The following is a 15,510-nucleotide window of genomic DNA, read 5'->3' on the forward strand; positions in this document are numbered from 1 at the left end:
AGCCCTGATGTAAGGCAGAGGGTGCGTTTTTTGTTTTTCAGTAGCGCCATCTATAGCCTAGAATTCGACTTCAGAGACACACACGTCACAACCCGTTTATAAGACGGGCCCATTCATACATAAGTACCAAGTAATTTTGGCTTGAGCCAGAGAATGATCAATCTTCAAACAAACCACCTCTGTGGGTACTGAACCCCCAGAGTTATGATTTGTTATGGGAACATTGAAGGACTTTGTGACCTGACAGATTTAACGCGCATTAGTCATCATTTACTACACGATCTTCGATCGGAGGGAATAGAACTCACAACTTCTTGTATATGACGCTAACGTCCTACCAATCAGGCTATCTTGGCTACACATTTGATTATATAAGAGCTAAATGTATAAACCGGTAAAATTTTAGGTATTTCAGGGTATCGAATTTGAAATTACTTTTAAGGTATCGGATTTCGGCCTTACTTTTAGGACTTTGAAGTTTGGCATTACTTTCAAACTATTGAAGAGTAATTAATACTAATCTGTTCTAGTTTTAAAACAATTTATGCTGAAAGCTGTAGTAATAGGATTATTGGTACAGTTTAAATATTTCGTCTTTTAGTAAAGACAATCTAACAAAATTAACTCCAAGAGAATCAAAGACAAAAGTAACATTTATTAACAAGATACAGAACACAAACAATTGAAAATGCATAGAGCGCTATCTAGTGTCATTAAAAAGAACCTTTGTAGCATCATTTAATGCTACACTTACTTCCAGCGAAAAGGATTTTAGCTTTTGAGAAACAATTACATATCCATCAAAATATTTTTTGAAATAAACATATTTTATTAAACTGTTAACTTATCAAATGTAACAGCTTTTGTTAAGAAATCAGAAATATTGTTATCAGTATTATGATACACTGTCTTTAGGACTTTATCATCAATCATATCGCTAACAAAATGAAATTTCAGATTTACATGTCTAGTTTTATTTGATGATTTACCATTATTTAACCAATCAATGGATGCTGGACTAACAGAATGAATTTCTGTTGGAGCATTAATTAAATGTTTACAGTTAATTTCACTTAACATATTTATAATTCATTTTAATCATCTTGTTGTTTCAGCAATAGCAAATAGTTCTGCTTCACATGCTGAGAGTCCAACAATTTTATGTTTTTTTTCCTTTTCTTTTCCACATGATCAGAGAATTACTTAACATAATTACACACTCTGAAAAGGATATACCTCCTTCACTAGTTCCCCAGATTGTCCATCTGCTCTACAATTTAAAAATACGAATTCTTTATCATAAAACAAAACCTTATCTTTTGAATCGTTTAAGTATTTCAACCCTTTTTTGCTAAAATATAATGCCCTTTCTCGGGGCGCTTATTAAATTGCGATAAATAACTAGTTACAAAAGTAATATCAAGACGTGTTCTGTTTGCCACATATCGTGTTCTGTTCACCCATAATTTCCTGATAATCTGTCTGATTGACTAAATCATCTGCTGGATTGAAACATCTATCCTCACCTTCAGTTATAGGAAGATTAGTTTTCTTACTTTTTTCTAGATTATATTTGTTAATTAATAATTTGATATACTGAGTTAAGGATAAAGTAATTCCGCTTTCGTGTTTCAAAATTTCTAGACCTAAAAATTCTGAATTTTCAGTAGTTTTATTTAATTCTTATGATTGCTTGAGATTAAAGATTATATCCTCACAAAATTTTGAATTGTTAGAAAATATTGCTAAGTCATCAACGTAAACGCGAATAGCTAAAAAGTCGGTTTCATCAATTGTAATAAGTACACAATTATTAGATGCAAATTGGTTAAGGCCAATCTTTTTCAGTTCATTTTTTAATTTGATATGACAATTTCTACCAGACTGAGGTAGACCATATATGCTATGGTTTTATTTGCAAACTTTGTTCTTACCATTCTCTACTTCATATCCATCCTTCTTCATATCCATGCAAATAAGCACTTTTAATATCAAAATATTTAACACATAAATCAAGTTTCGCTAATTATGATATTAATAACCTAAAAAACTCAATATTTATAACAGGTGAATATGATTCTGAATCTTCATTTTTAATTTGATTATATCCTGCTTCAACTAATCGAGACTTAAAACTTTCTTTGTCATTAATATTTTTTATTGTATACACTCATTTATTCTTTATTATTTTTTCTTTATTTCGTCGATCAAGTAACTCGAAAAATTTACGTTTATTCATTGAACGAATTTCGCTTCTTGACATTTGTAAATTTCTTTTAAAATGTTCTGCATTATGCTAAAACCGGCATTGATTTAATTTAGTAAAAAAACCATTGGTCAGTGTTACTTGTAACCTGCTTTTGCAAGGAATCGGATTTAATGTTTTTTATGTTTTTGGAAAATGAGAATAATTCATTTATCTGCATTACCACCTATTTTATATTTTAAGCTGAATAAAAATTTCATTTTTACTGTTTTTATTGATTTAAAATATTGCTTCATTTTAAATTTACTGATTTATTAATTCCAAGATTAATGTATTTTATGGTGGTATCTGGTATCTGAAACGTTCATTTTGTTTCAAAGAATTGAATACATGAGAAAAGATTTATTAACACTATCTGCGTTTTCCACTACTTTGGTTAACGCGGTCACTTTGACAAATTGACAACATCAAGATATGTTTCCAACACACTAATCCTAAACAAATAGAAAGAGAAAAGGGTAAGTTTTAATGTAGTTTAATAATATGTTTTAGAGTTTCATTTTGACGAAATTTAAATCATTTATATTTTATTTTACTATATTACTTAGACTATTCTCTCCTTTGGTACCTATTTCGCTAAAGCATGTAAAACTATTTTTATGATTCTTTTTTTTTTGCCCAAAATGTCATGCAGTAAGAGTTCTTTCAGACAATACCTTTTAATTATTAAATCTGAGTTGATTTAAAATTATTACATAAATTAGTGTGATTAAGAAAAATATGTGTCCTACTAAACTACTTTTAGTAACATGAAACACATTTTTTAGAAGTGAAGAAAGATAAATAAAATATTCACCAGTAAAATCTTAGATCTGAGGAAATGCATATAATGCTTTTAGGAATTTTTATTCAAACGTATATGCATAGAAAAAAAATTCTTTTAAAATTACCGCACTGTATGATAATAACATTTCTAGTGAAAAAAGCATAATTCTTTCAATATAAACCAAAATATTTAAACCATTTATTTGATAATACTTTAACTTTTATTGTAACGGTTTTTCGAAAATTCAAGTTTTCAAAATTCTATTTCTTGTTGCCTCACATTTAGCAAAAAATACAAAACTGAAAGGTAAATTTAGCAGTATAAATGCTTTTTATGCTCTGCTCTAAGCGATCATGATAAAATTACCAAATTTTAACATATTTTCCAAATTTAATCAAATATCATAAAACCATTTTTAAATTTACAGAAACCATTACCGAAGTTCTTCGGTAAAAACTTCCGAGCCTTTTGGAGTTCCTTAAGAGCGAGACACGTGTCAAATTTTCTATATTCTGGTTGCTTTGACCATGTTTTTTTTTCGCATTTGGAAAAATTTCAAGGAATCGCTGAATTTTTTGCTCGATAAAAATACATTAAGTACAACATGCAAACATTGTAAGACATTTTAAAATGAGGAAATATTTGAATTTTAAAGTAAATGGCCTTCTTCTAAAACTAAAATGGTAATATTTTTTTTTTAACGGTGGGCACTTGGGGATCGTCCCATTAGCCACAGAAATGCCAGAACTGCTACTCTTTTCTCGTTACCCAGCGGGAGCCTGTGGCGAAGCCACGGCGGTGGAGCAGCGCCGCCCACGTCACACAAACCCGTTTATAGGGCGGGTCACATTCACACAAAGGAGAAAGGACATATAACACAGAGAGAGAGAAAGAAACATCCATGCCCTGAGCAGGATTCGAGCCCGCGGCCAATGGCTCCGCAGACAGACACGCTAACCACTCGGCCACCTGGTCGGATAAAATGGTAATATATAAGTAAATAAAATGCTAAATAATGTTATTTGATTTCAAACAAACTTATTTGAATGCTCTGTGTTTAAAAGAACACGCTATTGTTGATTCTCAAAAAGTGTTGTTCCACATATTGTTTCTTTAGTATAGAAAAAATAGGGTTTAAAATAGATATTCTTAAGAAACAATTCTACCACCCGCTCTATCTTGTAATCAAAACTGCTACTTGCCCTCCTCTTAACAGTAAAAGTTGGGTTTGCATGGGAGAAAGGAGGAATAAATGTGATAGAAAATAAATATTACTGTCTGGACAAATGAGGTATAGTTTCCGGTGTATTTTTTTAGTCCGAATTGAATGAGACTAAATTCAAGATGAATATGTAGTTGAGAGGTTATAATACATTCTGTACTAAATGTACAATGCTTGACTTGTACCGCTTTACGCATTCTGAATTGTTATCTAAACAAATGAGTTACAGTTTCTTATGTATTTTTAAAAATTAAATCAAATAAAACTAAACGCGTGTTCATAGGATTAAAAGTTCTGGAATTGCAAAGTTTTTTATTTATGCAAAAAGTATTATGTCTGAATTTTTCTTATTTACACTTTTGACATTACTGCCTAGAATGCTTCAAAAATAATGTCTCGACTAGTACGATTTACTCCCCGTGTATTTCTGTACTGAATACAAATTCTAAAAGGAATTTAGCTTAAACATTTTTGAATATGGGCTAGTTAAAAATAATAGTACTTTATACAAATAAAAAATCTTGCAACTTTTATTAAGTGTATTATCGACTCGTGCTTTGCCTCATACAATATAATGTAAAAAATATATAAGAAATAATAACTTCATTTGTTCAGATTTCAGAGGCATATGCATAAAATCATTGTAATGACTAAACTATTATTTCGATCATCTTGAACTTGATAATTTTCATTTCAGCGTAAAGAAATACATCAGAAACATTGCCTCATTTGTCTAGATAGCAATATTGTGTCTTCCTTCTCCCATTTATCCACTGCTTTCCTTCCTAAAAGGCAGAAGCGTGTGGAACTTTTGTGGCGAACTTTTTATCACTTACTTAAAGGAGGATAGTCAACAGTTTGCCAGTGGGCAAAGCTTTACTTTCCGACTATTTTTTATGCGTCATTACTGCACTCATAGTGTTATTCAAGAGTGGTTTTCTACACTTACTTTGTCAATATCGTTTATTCTGTTTTAAGTTAAATATGCAACTTCTTTTTTTCAGCAAACCCATTATTTTTCTTAACACTTAACTAACACTTAGTAAGTTGCTCCAAAAATTTTACTTGACCATTTTGAAAAGAGTTTCGTTTAAATACTTTATTCAAAAAAAGAGAAACATTAGTATTTCAATTTAAACTATTTTTATAAGTGTTCATTTTCTTATGCTAGTTTGCTCTCATGTTCAAAAAGAAATATTACCTTTAAAATTATATTTAAAATGTTGCCAAAGTCTATTTAAAATAGCATTACTTCAAAAGAGTAGTAAGAGTAAAATATATCCAAGAAGAAATGGAAAATTTTCTTTTGGCTATTGCAGTAAAATTTTAATAGCCCCGCCGTAGGTGTTGTCGTTGGTAGTTTTAATGCTTATGGAAATGAAAACGGAACTTGGCGGAATGTGGCGTGACAGATTTGGGTTGTTTTTTTTTTGTCTTATTCTAAAAGTGTAGGAAGAAATAAGTTTTCATAAAATGTGTCTGTGCGCCACGGGAATATTTGTTATGCTGATTAAGCTACAGTGAAAACGTGACACCAATGGATAAGAAAATATTCATTCAAACCGGAAGGCCTCCACAAATTCTGCATTCGTGGTTTATTTTCAACTTACGAGACAAAATATGACGTCATTCACAAAACAGCCTTTCTAACTTAATAATAACGATAGGTGAGAGAAAACACTTCATTTTTTTAGTATCTTATTTGATTCACAAAATAATGGGATATATGTAGTAAAAAACTTATGATTTTTATATTTTTTATTAATTATGCCCCGTATTACTTTTAAGCTGATGATAATAAAAATACATTATAAAAAAGAGTTTTTTAAGATTAATCAAGAAGGAGCCAAAAACAGCTCTGAAATAAATTATAGTCTAACTTGAAAAAAGCACTTGTAGTCAAAATTCAAACAGCATATACTCATATATATACTTTGAGCAAAATGCATGAGAAATGGATTGATTGAATTAAGCAGATGAACGAGAAGAGAAGAATGTGTCCGTTGGCAGCAGGCATGATTCAAACCAATGAGCCATTTCGTGCTATTGCGGCGGCCACTATATAAAAGTCCCTAACTCTCCCTGGACTGAAGTGCACAGCTATGGTGGTTAGGGCTTCCCACTATGTACCCTACAAAGCATCCTGCTCATGCATTCCTCCCTCTAGATCCCTTTTGAGACTATGCATTTTGCTCTAAGATAAGTATATGCAATTTCAATTTTGAATAAATGGAATTTTCATGTTCAACTATTATTTGTTTCAGAGCTATTTTGACACATTTTTGCTCAATTTTGAGAAACCTTTTATTGTAGTCTAAGGTGAAATAAAACACTCTATTTTTCGTAGTGTTAACTGGTATGAAAATCATTTGATTTACAAAATTAGAGACATGGGTCGCGAAAATGTCATAATTCTAAGATTTTTTTAGTAATAATGTTGCTCATTATTTTTATGAAACATTCTGAAATTTGCTAATTGCTACTAACAAGCTAAATAATAAGTTCTTTTTCGGTATTGTATCGAAACAAAATAACTATTTGAAAAAGAAACGTAGGCTCTGAAAATTGCTTTAAAATTTATTTTCTGATTCACTCAGCTTTAATGATTATAAAATCCACCATTAAACTTGACGTTAATATGATTAAAAAAAGGATAGAAACTGGTACTTTTTACTACACTGTAGTGTTCCCAACTTAATGTTGAAAAAATTTAGCGAATTATTACTTCATTCAAGTTAATACCAAATCATGCATTCTCATAAACTTCAAAGGTTAAAGCCTAAGACCAACGACTGATAAAACTAACACCAAACTGCAGCACGTTGGTGATGAAGGTAGTGTTTTTTGGAGCATCGTAAATTTGGCAAAAAATTAGTGTACATTTAAACTATTTATCTAAATTCTTGTGTAAAATAATGGATGTTTTAAAGTGGTAAATATTTACTCGACGCTTTTGGAGTACAGAAGAGATCCATTATAGACGCGTTACCTAAAAAAGACATTGCCAAAAGTCAAGCCAATTCAGCCAACCCCAAAATATCTCATGTTAATATTTAAATTATTTGGCTGAAGGCCAAAAAGTTCCTTGGAAATTAAAGTTATGTATATGCTACTGTTTAATGTGGTTGTAGAAAGAATGGTTAAAATTATTCAGTTGTCGTGACATTGAATAATAATTATCTATACACCTGCATTGAAGTTAGATATAACATTTAGAAATATTTGCATTCCGGCAAACGTTTTATAAAATTGAACTAAGATTAATAAATTGATATATTTATTCAAAGAAGGATTATTAAAAATAATTGCATGAAATAAAAAAAGTTTAAAAGCTGGGAAATATGTAATATCTATAATGGCATCACAAAGCTGTACACTGTTAGACATTTCAGCAAAGCTCAACATCAAAAATGGAGGCAACTACTTTACACTAAAATGATGTAGTGAAACGCCATACATAACTCTCTTGTGGTAGGTGTTTATCTACCACAAGAATGTTCTTTTACAATCTGTAAAGTAATTTTTACGATGCAATATAAAGTAAGAATCATAAATTGAAGATACATATATGCAATATTTCTTCAAATAAAACCAGTTTATTAATCAAACTTATGTAGTGCAACGCAGAGAAAATATTAACAGGAATTCAAACAAGGTAAAACAAATCCGATGCCAATAGAAATTAAAAATTATAAAATTTTTTAATGCAATTGACAGAATTATTTAAGTCATCTTATAAGAACATTATTATCTTTATTATGCAACAAAAAACATATATGCTTTTATATAACAGTTCACTTACCTGTTTCCTCGTTTTTATTTTATTCTCTGAGAAAAAAAATACGTTAAATTAAAGCTCTCAAAAGTGAGTTTTAGATATTCTACTGTAGGGTAACGGTACAAATTTCATCACCGTAAACCTGGAAGTCATCTTAGTAATGTCCTTTCCTAACTTTGCTAACAGTTCTTCAACACTTGACTAGAGTTTATAACTACGCAAGCCTGCAAATATATGTGTAACAATAAATAAATAAATTTGTTTTGTTAACAAATGCAGGCTCGCTTGCTCTATACAAAGAATGCTCTGTAAACAGTTGTCAAATTGATGAACAGAAAGACAGCAAGACGATTTCAGACAGACAGCACAAAAATAATGAAACTGCTACATCTACGTTTCAGAGAGTTTGGTGAAAGATCACGGAAGGTATAATAATGTTAATGTTTGATCGTTTTACTTGCAATAAATCCCAGAGGCTGTCCCCGCTTAATGGTACTGCAATTCCGAAAAACGCTTTGAAATGTGGAGCCCCCTGGATGTGTGTTTATCCTATAACCCTTGGATGTACCTTGGTGCTGTCTTTTTTACACAAGAGCTTTTAAGCCGTTCTTTTCAATTACAAGCAAACCCGCATATGTACGTGAATAAAAAGCTAAATCCCCTTACCCCCCGAAAAATGCACGAAAAAGCCAACATAATGTGATTTATCGGAGTTTAGCACCTTTAAAAAACTTGATAGTATCATTCATGCCAACTTTTTCTCTGTTGTCATTAAGAAATATATCAGGAAAGGAAATAATTTACTGAAATCTAACTCATATCTAACATTTTAACAAGCCACCATTTTAATTCAACACGGTAAACATATTATAACGTCTACTATAGCATTCTTTTACAGTAAAAAGCATGGCCATAAAGACTTTAATTACCAAGTAAATGGTAAAATGAATGGTATGTTCCGATAGACAGTTTCTTATTTCATCATCAATCTTTATAACATCAAGTGAAAACTATTTTTTTAACTTTACTTTCTATTGTTATATTTTTACTAAATATGTAGTAATAAGAAATGTAATTCTTAAAACCACTATTTCCAATAAACGAATGCCATAACAAACGGAAAAACTGCTAAATAAATTATTGAAATACCGTGCATTTTTGTGCTATTTGGAGTTAGTTACCCTAATTCTCGTTTTTATTTAATCGCAATTATCATTACCGTTAACATATAAGTTTTAGCCGGAATTTTTTTCTCAATATAGGATCATTATTTTTTCACTGAGGTTGTTGATTATTTATATATACAGAGTCGAAAAACAATGCTGGGATCTCATTTAACATTAATTTTAAGCCTATAGGTAAGGAATTCTTGTGCAGTTAAAAAAATTTTCCACTTATTAGAATTGCAGTGAAATGATTACTTAAATATCGAAATACTGTAACCCCAGAGATGCTTTACATACCATGAAAAGGTTACCATTTTGATCTCTGGCAAGCATCTAATGGTCAGCACATTGAAGAGTATTAAAATATGCACAATTCGGGCCACTTTTTCTATTATTTAAACAACAAATTAAAATCTGTATGAGTTTATTGATATGCATATTACAATTTTATAATTGCGGCATTCTTTTTCGGTGATATTGGTCATGATGAACATTAAGTATAAATTTCTCGTTCTCTAAACTTTATTATCAAGTACACTTTAAAAATACACAATTTTCAGCCAAGTTGTTTCAAACATATCAACCGTGTCAAATATAATGAATCCTACCGTATGAAATGCTAAATATGACATTATTTTAAACTAATCTTACTCATGATTACAAATAATAAACGTAAATTCCAAAGAATCATAATTTTGATTCTTGACACCAATAAACAAAATTCATAGGTATTCAAATACTTGGTTTCAACTTGACTCATCAATGATTCCGATTTAATTAGGAATAGTTCGATTTCAAAAAAGTCGATTTTAAATTAGTTCTGTTAAATTTTCAATTGTTTGAGAATATTTTATTTCGTCACCTCACGACACCTAGATTAAATGTTTCGGAATTTTTAATTCCTTATTTCAAAGCGTAACGCATTTAAACTCCTTACGAAGAGTATCTAATTTATAAATGATAAGTAACGATAGCAGCGCAATATATAGAAAGCGAAAATGGTTGATTTTTAATGCGAAATAAAAATAACAACAATGAAGAGAAATCTCGTTCATTGTCTAACTAAACAACCGAAATAAAAACTTTAAACTTAGATTTTATATAGAGATCTAGCATTATTTCTGTTGCACAAATGGTAATGGAATTTCACCTTTTATCAAAGACTTTTTCGCACAAAGATTGAAACGCTAACAAAACAGTGGTAAATGTTAGAAGACTGTTGAAAATGGATATTGTAATGAGAATCTTTTTAATTCTTCATGGAATAAAGCATTTTTCTATCGTTATTTGGAAATGAACTCTCAAAATTGGAAAAAACGTGTGAGGCTATCTTAACGTTAGTTCCACAATTTAATTTTTCAACTCACCTTTTGTGGATATATTACTGAATTTTTACTTTCAGCTTTTAATTAAAATGAAATCATTCAACGCGACTTAAGTAATGAAATATTATTTTAAAGCATTTAGTTTGAACTCATCATTTAAAACAAAGGGTCACCCTTTCTAATTGAAATAAATTTCCATCAAGAATTGCTTTTAGAAAGGATAAACATTAGAAACATAACAACATAAGAAAAGCAGCAAAAAAATACAAAAATAAAATGAAATTCTATATTACACCAAAAGTATTATGAAGAAGTAGAAATTTTTAAAATAGGGTTTCACTTGAAACAATTTATTCATAATGAATAAATTAGTTTTAAATTGATTTTTTTGTGCCTATTATTGCCTTGTTATGGGTATCCTTAAGGAGAACGTAAAATAAATTTTACTCTGGATTATTTTTGGTATAAAATTCCGTCTTTTTAAAGGAAAACGATGAAACATTATTATTTTTTGCAAGTATTTAGATTTTTAAAAAATTTAAGTGTTTAACTTTTATACTTTTTACACTCTTTAATTTTGAATTCCCTTGTTGAATATTTCAGATTCCATTTAAAATAAATTTCAAAAATACACACATCTATAGTCTGAACTTTGTTCGATCACTGATCCAAAGTTTAAATTTTAAAAAACAGTCTACTTTAAATTCAAACATTAACCTAATACAAGGCATAACATTTTTACTTACCAGCTCGCTATCTTAACATGTATAGTTCAGCCACTAATACACGAAATTCCTAATTCTATTTGTTATTTACAATGTTATATAATTTGCAATGTTTTCTGTTATCTACAATTTTATTATTTATGTACTATTTATACGGTTAATGATTCGAGTAAAAAGAATTTAAAACTAAAAGCATAAAAGAAGTGATCAAAAAAGCGTTTAAAAATATATGTTTAAAAATTAAGTACAAACTGTTTCACAGAAAATTAAATTATCAATTCATATTCTGTTCTAAAATTCTTATAAAATAAGAAGAAATAAAAGTTGTTGCCATGATTAGTTTAATATTTATGTGACGGGTAAAAACTACAAGAAAGACATTTAAAATATTAAAAAAAAATATGTATTGAAATTTACTAAAATTTTTTTTTACCAGAATCTCATTCTGTTTCACTAACTGAACTCCTGATAAACACCATTTTCTGGCTTGAGAATAATTTTCTGGTGCAAGAATGATGCAAGTATTTATGCTATGCTTTAAGAATAAAATGATACGATTTTGATTTTTGTATAGAATTCTTTTATTAATATTACATTAAAACAACTGATATAATGTTAACGCACTAAAATGCTTAATTATACTATATCGATACCCTATTAATCATAGTTAAAATTATATTGCATGAAAAATATATAAAGATTGTCAAAATATAATTTTTTTAAAAGATATTGGAAAATGTGGTTCCTAACCAAATAATTTCTATAAGTAATTACTCTTTAAAAGATAAGAAAGATAATAATTTTTTGCTTTATACTTTTCTTTTATTAGATGTGTTTGTAATGAAATATTTTAAAAATATCCCTAAAAACCCAAAATTATAAAGATTAAGTCAACTGATCCATCAGTTTAGATACCAGTTGCTGATTCAATGTACACGAGACCAATGAACAGTATTGATTTAAAAATAATATGATATCAATAAAAACGTGTTTAAAATTCAAAAATCGAAGTTAACTTTTCAATTTAAAAAAAAACTTATTTTGATACTTATTTTGATATTATACTTATTTTGTATTTATTTTGATATTATACCTTAAAAATAAGCAAAAATTTAATGACACTTATATTTTTGTAGTCCAGAAAGATAGACTCATTAAACTCAAGTACATTTTTGCATCTAAATATATCAAATAAAATTTAAAATCATAAGAATAAAGTTTATTTTTATTAATCAATAAGAATATATCATGCTCCAAAAATCTGACCAATTAAAAAACAAGCAATGTATTCCACCCTACTACTAAACATATCGTTCATTTTAATTTAAAGTTGAAGAAATTTGTGTTTACTATAATTCTATAAAATATTTTATTACCTCTAAAAATATCTACCTAATGCTTTGTCAAATAATATATCAACATCATTGCTTAGCATAATCCTAAAAATACAGGACTGTGAAAAAATTTTCATTTATTTTTACTAATTTCTACTTATAATTTTTCTCAATAAAAATTGTTTCGTTTAATAATCTCATAGTCTTTCTTTTTGATGAATTATCAAAAAGGAGGGACTAAAATTAGCTTCTGGGGGCAGTAAAAAATTTCTATCAAAGTTCTGTGATAATGCAAATACTTTTTATTATTCACTGTAAATACTAAACAAAAATTTTCCATTAAATTATTTTCATAATGAAAGTATTTTTCTTTCTCTAATGATTATTACAGTTCGTTTCTCTGGAAGACCTACAAAATTCCTTCCTAGTTCAGTGATTTAGTTTCCATAACACAGAAATGTGATTTCTTCTATTACTGAAAGTTAAAGAACATCTAAAAGTTTCCTCAAAATTTAGAGTTTTCAACATTTCTATGAGTTTATCATTTTACTGCTTGCTTAACGTATCCGATTTTTAAAATAAATTTTTACTTCTACAGAGGATTTAATAAATATTTAAATTTCATCTTCTACTGCAAGTTCATTTGACACACATCTTAACTATTTTTATGATCGTAATATTCTTTCAAAAAATGCTTTCATTTATCTGTTCTGATGTCCTAGTTATTTCAAAATGAGCAAATAGATTACTGAAAAACCAAAAAAACGTGAGAGTTCCAGATTACAATGGAATCCGCGGGCAACAAGTAATTACTAAGAGAAGAAGTTTTGTTCGCTACAATTAGTAAAAGTTCCCATTCTATCCCTCCGGACTTTTTAGCGCTCTTAAAGCCATCTATTTAGAAATCCGCGGGCAACTAGTAATTACTTAGAGAAGTTTTTTTGATAGTTACAATTAGTAAAAGCTCCCATTCTATCCCTCCGAACTTTTTAGCGCTCTTAAAGACTATTTACGAATCGCGGGCATAGTAATTACTTAGAGAAGAAATTTTTTTTTTATCGTTACAATTAGTAATTAGCGCTCTTAAAGCCATCGATTTAGAAATCCGCCGGCAACAAGTAATTACTTAGAGAAGTTTTTTTGATCGTTACAATTAGTAAAAGCTCTATCCCTCCAAACTTTTTAGCGCTCTTAAGCCGTCTATTTACAAATCCGCGGGCAACAAGTAATTACTTAGAGAAGAATTTTTTTTTTGATCATTACAGTTAGTAAAAGTTCCCATTCTATCCCTCCGAACTTTTTAGAGCTCTTAAAGCCATCTGTTTAAATAGTATTGTAATTCTTGTATTAATTTTACCCATTTTACCCCGAATTTTCCTTCAAAGCATGTAACATTTTATTTTTTGTTAGAGTAAATAACTATAGAACTTTATTGATTTTAGATGTATTTCAAAATAAAAACCTGGACAAAATTTTCTAACTTATGGCTAATTTGAAGGGTGAAATCATTAGATTGTAACATTAGCTAATCCCTACAAGATTTTTTCTCAATTTGTTTTATTATTTTATGCACTAATAGATATTTTCATTTTGTACCATAATATCATTAAAATTTGTCACATTTTTATTGAGGTACTACATTCTGCCACGCACACCTATATACAGTAAAGGATTATAAAAATTATCATGTAGTGCTTGGTATCTTTTTTAATTACTTAAATCGTAAATTTTAAGAAGTTTCTATTAAATATGTTTTATTCAATAAATTTTTATATTTGATTTAAGTCATTCTCTCTTTCTTTTTTTTTTTAAAGAAATAAAGCTTTAGTATTTTTATTTCAAAACTTTATAGTGTTTTAGAAGAAAACTGTAAATTTGTTAAAAACTCTTTTAAATAAGACAGCTCAATCTATCGCAAAATATCGATTTACCGCATTCATCGTCTCGTTAATAAAGTGGTACGTCTCAGTGCCGTAGCGAGCATAACTCGCGCCCGGGGCACAATACCTTTTTAGCGCCCCCCCCCTCACTCGAAAACCATCTAATATTATAAGTAAAATATACTCGCAAAGTAATAAATAAATTAAGTAAAATAAATAAAGTCATAGGCTCAAGCTAGGCAATAAATTTGAGACAAAAAATGTAGTTGAGAAAACAAGACTAGATTTTGAAATGTACATGATCATCTAGAATTAGTTCAAAAGATACCCATTATTTATTTTACATATTTATGAAGAAATATTTTAAAAACACGCAGTTTTAAAACAATAAAAAGGTAAATATTTATTATCTCTAAGGAGATACATATATTTAATAACATGATTATAATACATTAATAAAACTAATTACTATGTATAAATTTTCCGCTTTTGATGAAGCAAATTTATCAATAATATCATCAAAGTTGATCATTTCAAATTTTTCTCTTTCCACACTTAAAAATGCTAAGTCACTTAGGCGATCTTGTCCCATCGTTGATCGTAGATATGTCAAAATTAATTTTAATTTGCTGAATGGCCATTCGCAGCTAGCAATTGATACTGAGATAGTCAGGAGTATTTGAAGTGCCACTCTCAGGTTTGGAAAAACATCTTCTCCATACGGGATTATAAAAGTAAGAGATTCTAATGGAGTTTTAAGTTCAATTTCTTTTCTACTGCGGAGTAACATTTTGCAGTCACATACTTCGATAAAGAGTTCTATTCCATTGAAATCTGTATTATAAAATTCCCCAAATTTTAAAAAAAAATTTTCAAGGTCGTTATCAACATTATCCTTGTTTAATAAATTTTCAACGTCTAGTAGAAATCCAAATTTGAAATTAAGGTCACTTAATAGTGTAAATCCTGTATATATTTCTTGTTGGAGATGATCAAGAATGCTTTTCATAACGCGAGAAATTTCACTTTCTGCGGAAAGACTGACATC

General features: G+C 28.9%; 1 protein-coding gene across 1 annotated transcript in view; it reads left to right on the forward strand.

Annotated features, from left to right (window-relative positions):
* The window catches only part of LOC107455461 (lachesin-like), a 144,887-nt gene that overhangs the window by 67,355 nt on the left and 62,022 nt on the right, over positions 1 to 15,510 (forward strand). The gene's annotated exons all lie outside the window — the stretch shown is intronic.

This window comes from Parasteatoda tepidariorum, chromosome 11 (assembly GCF_982258835.1).
Source record: "Parasteatoda tepidariorum strain Cologne lab strain chromosome 11, Ptep-v5.0, whole genome shotgun sequence".
NCBI classification, from domain to species: Eukaryota; Metazoa; Arthropoda; class Arachnida; order Araneae; family Theridiidae; genus Parasteatoda; species Parasteatoda tepidariorum.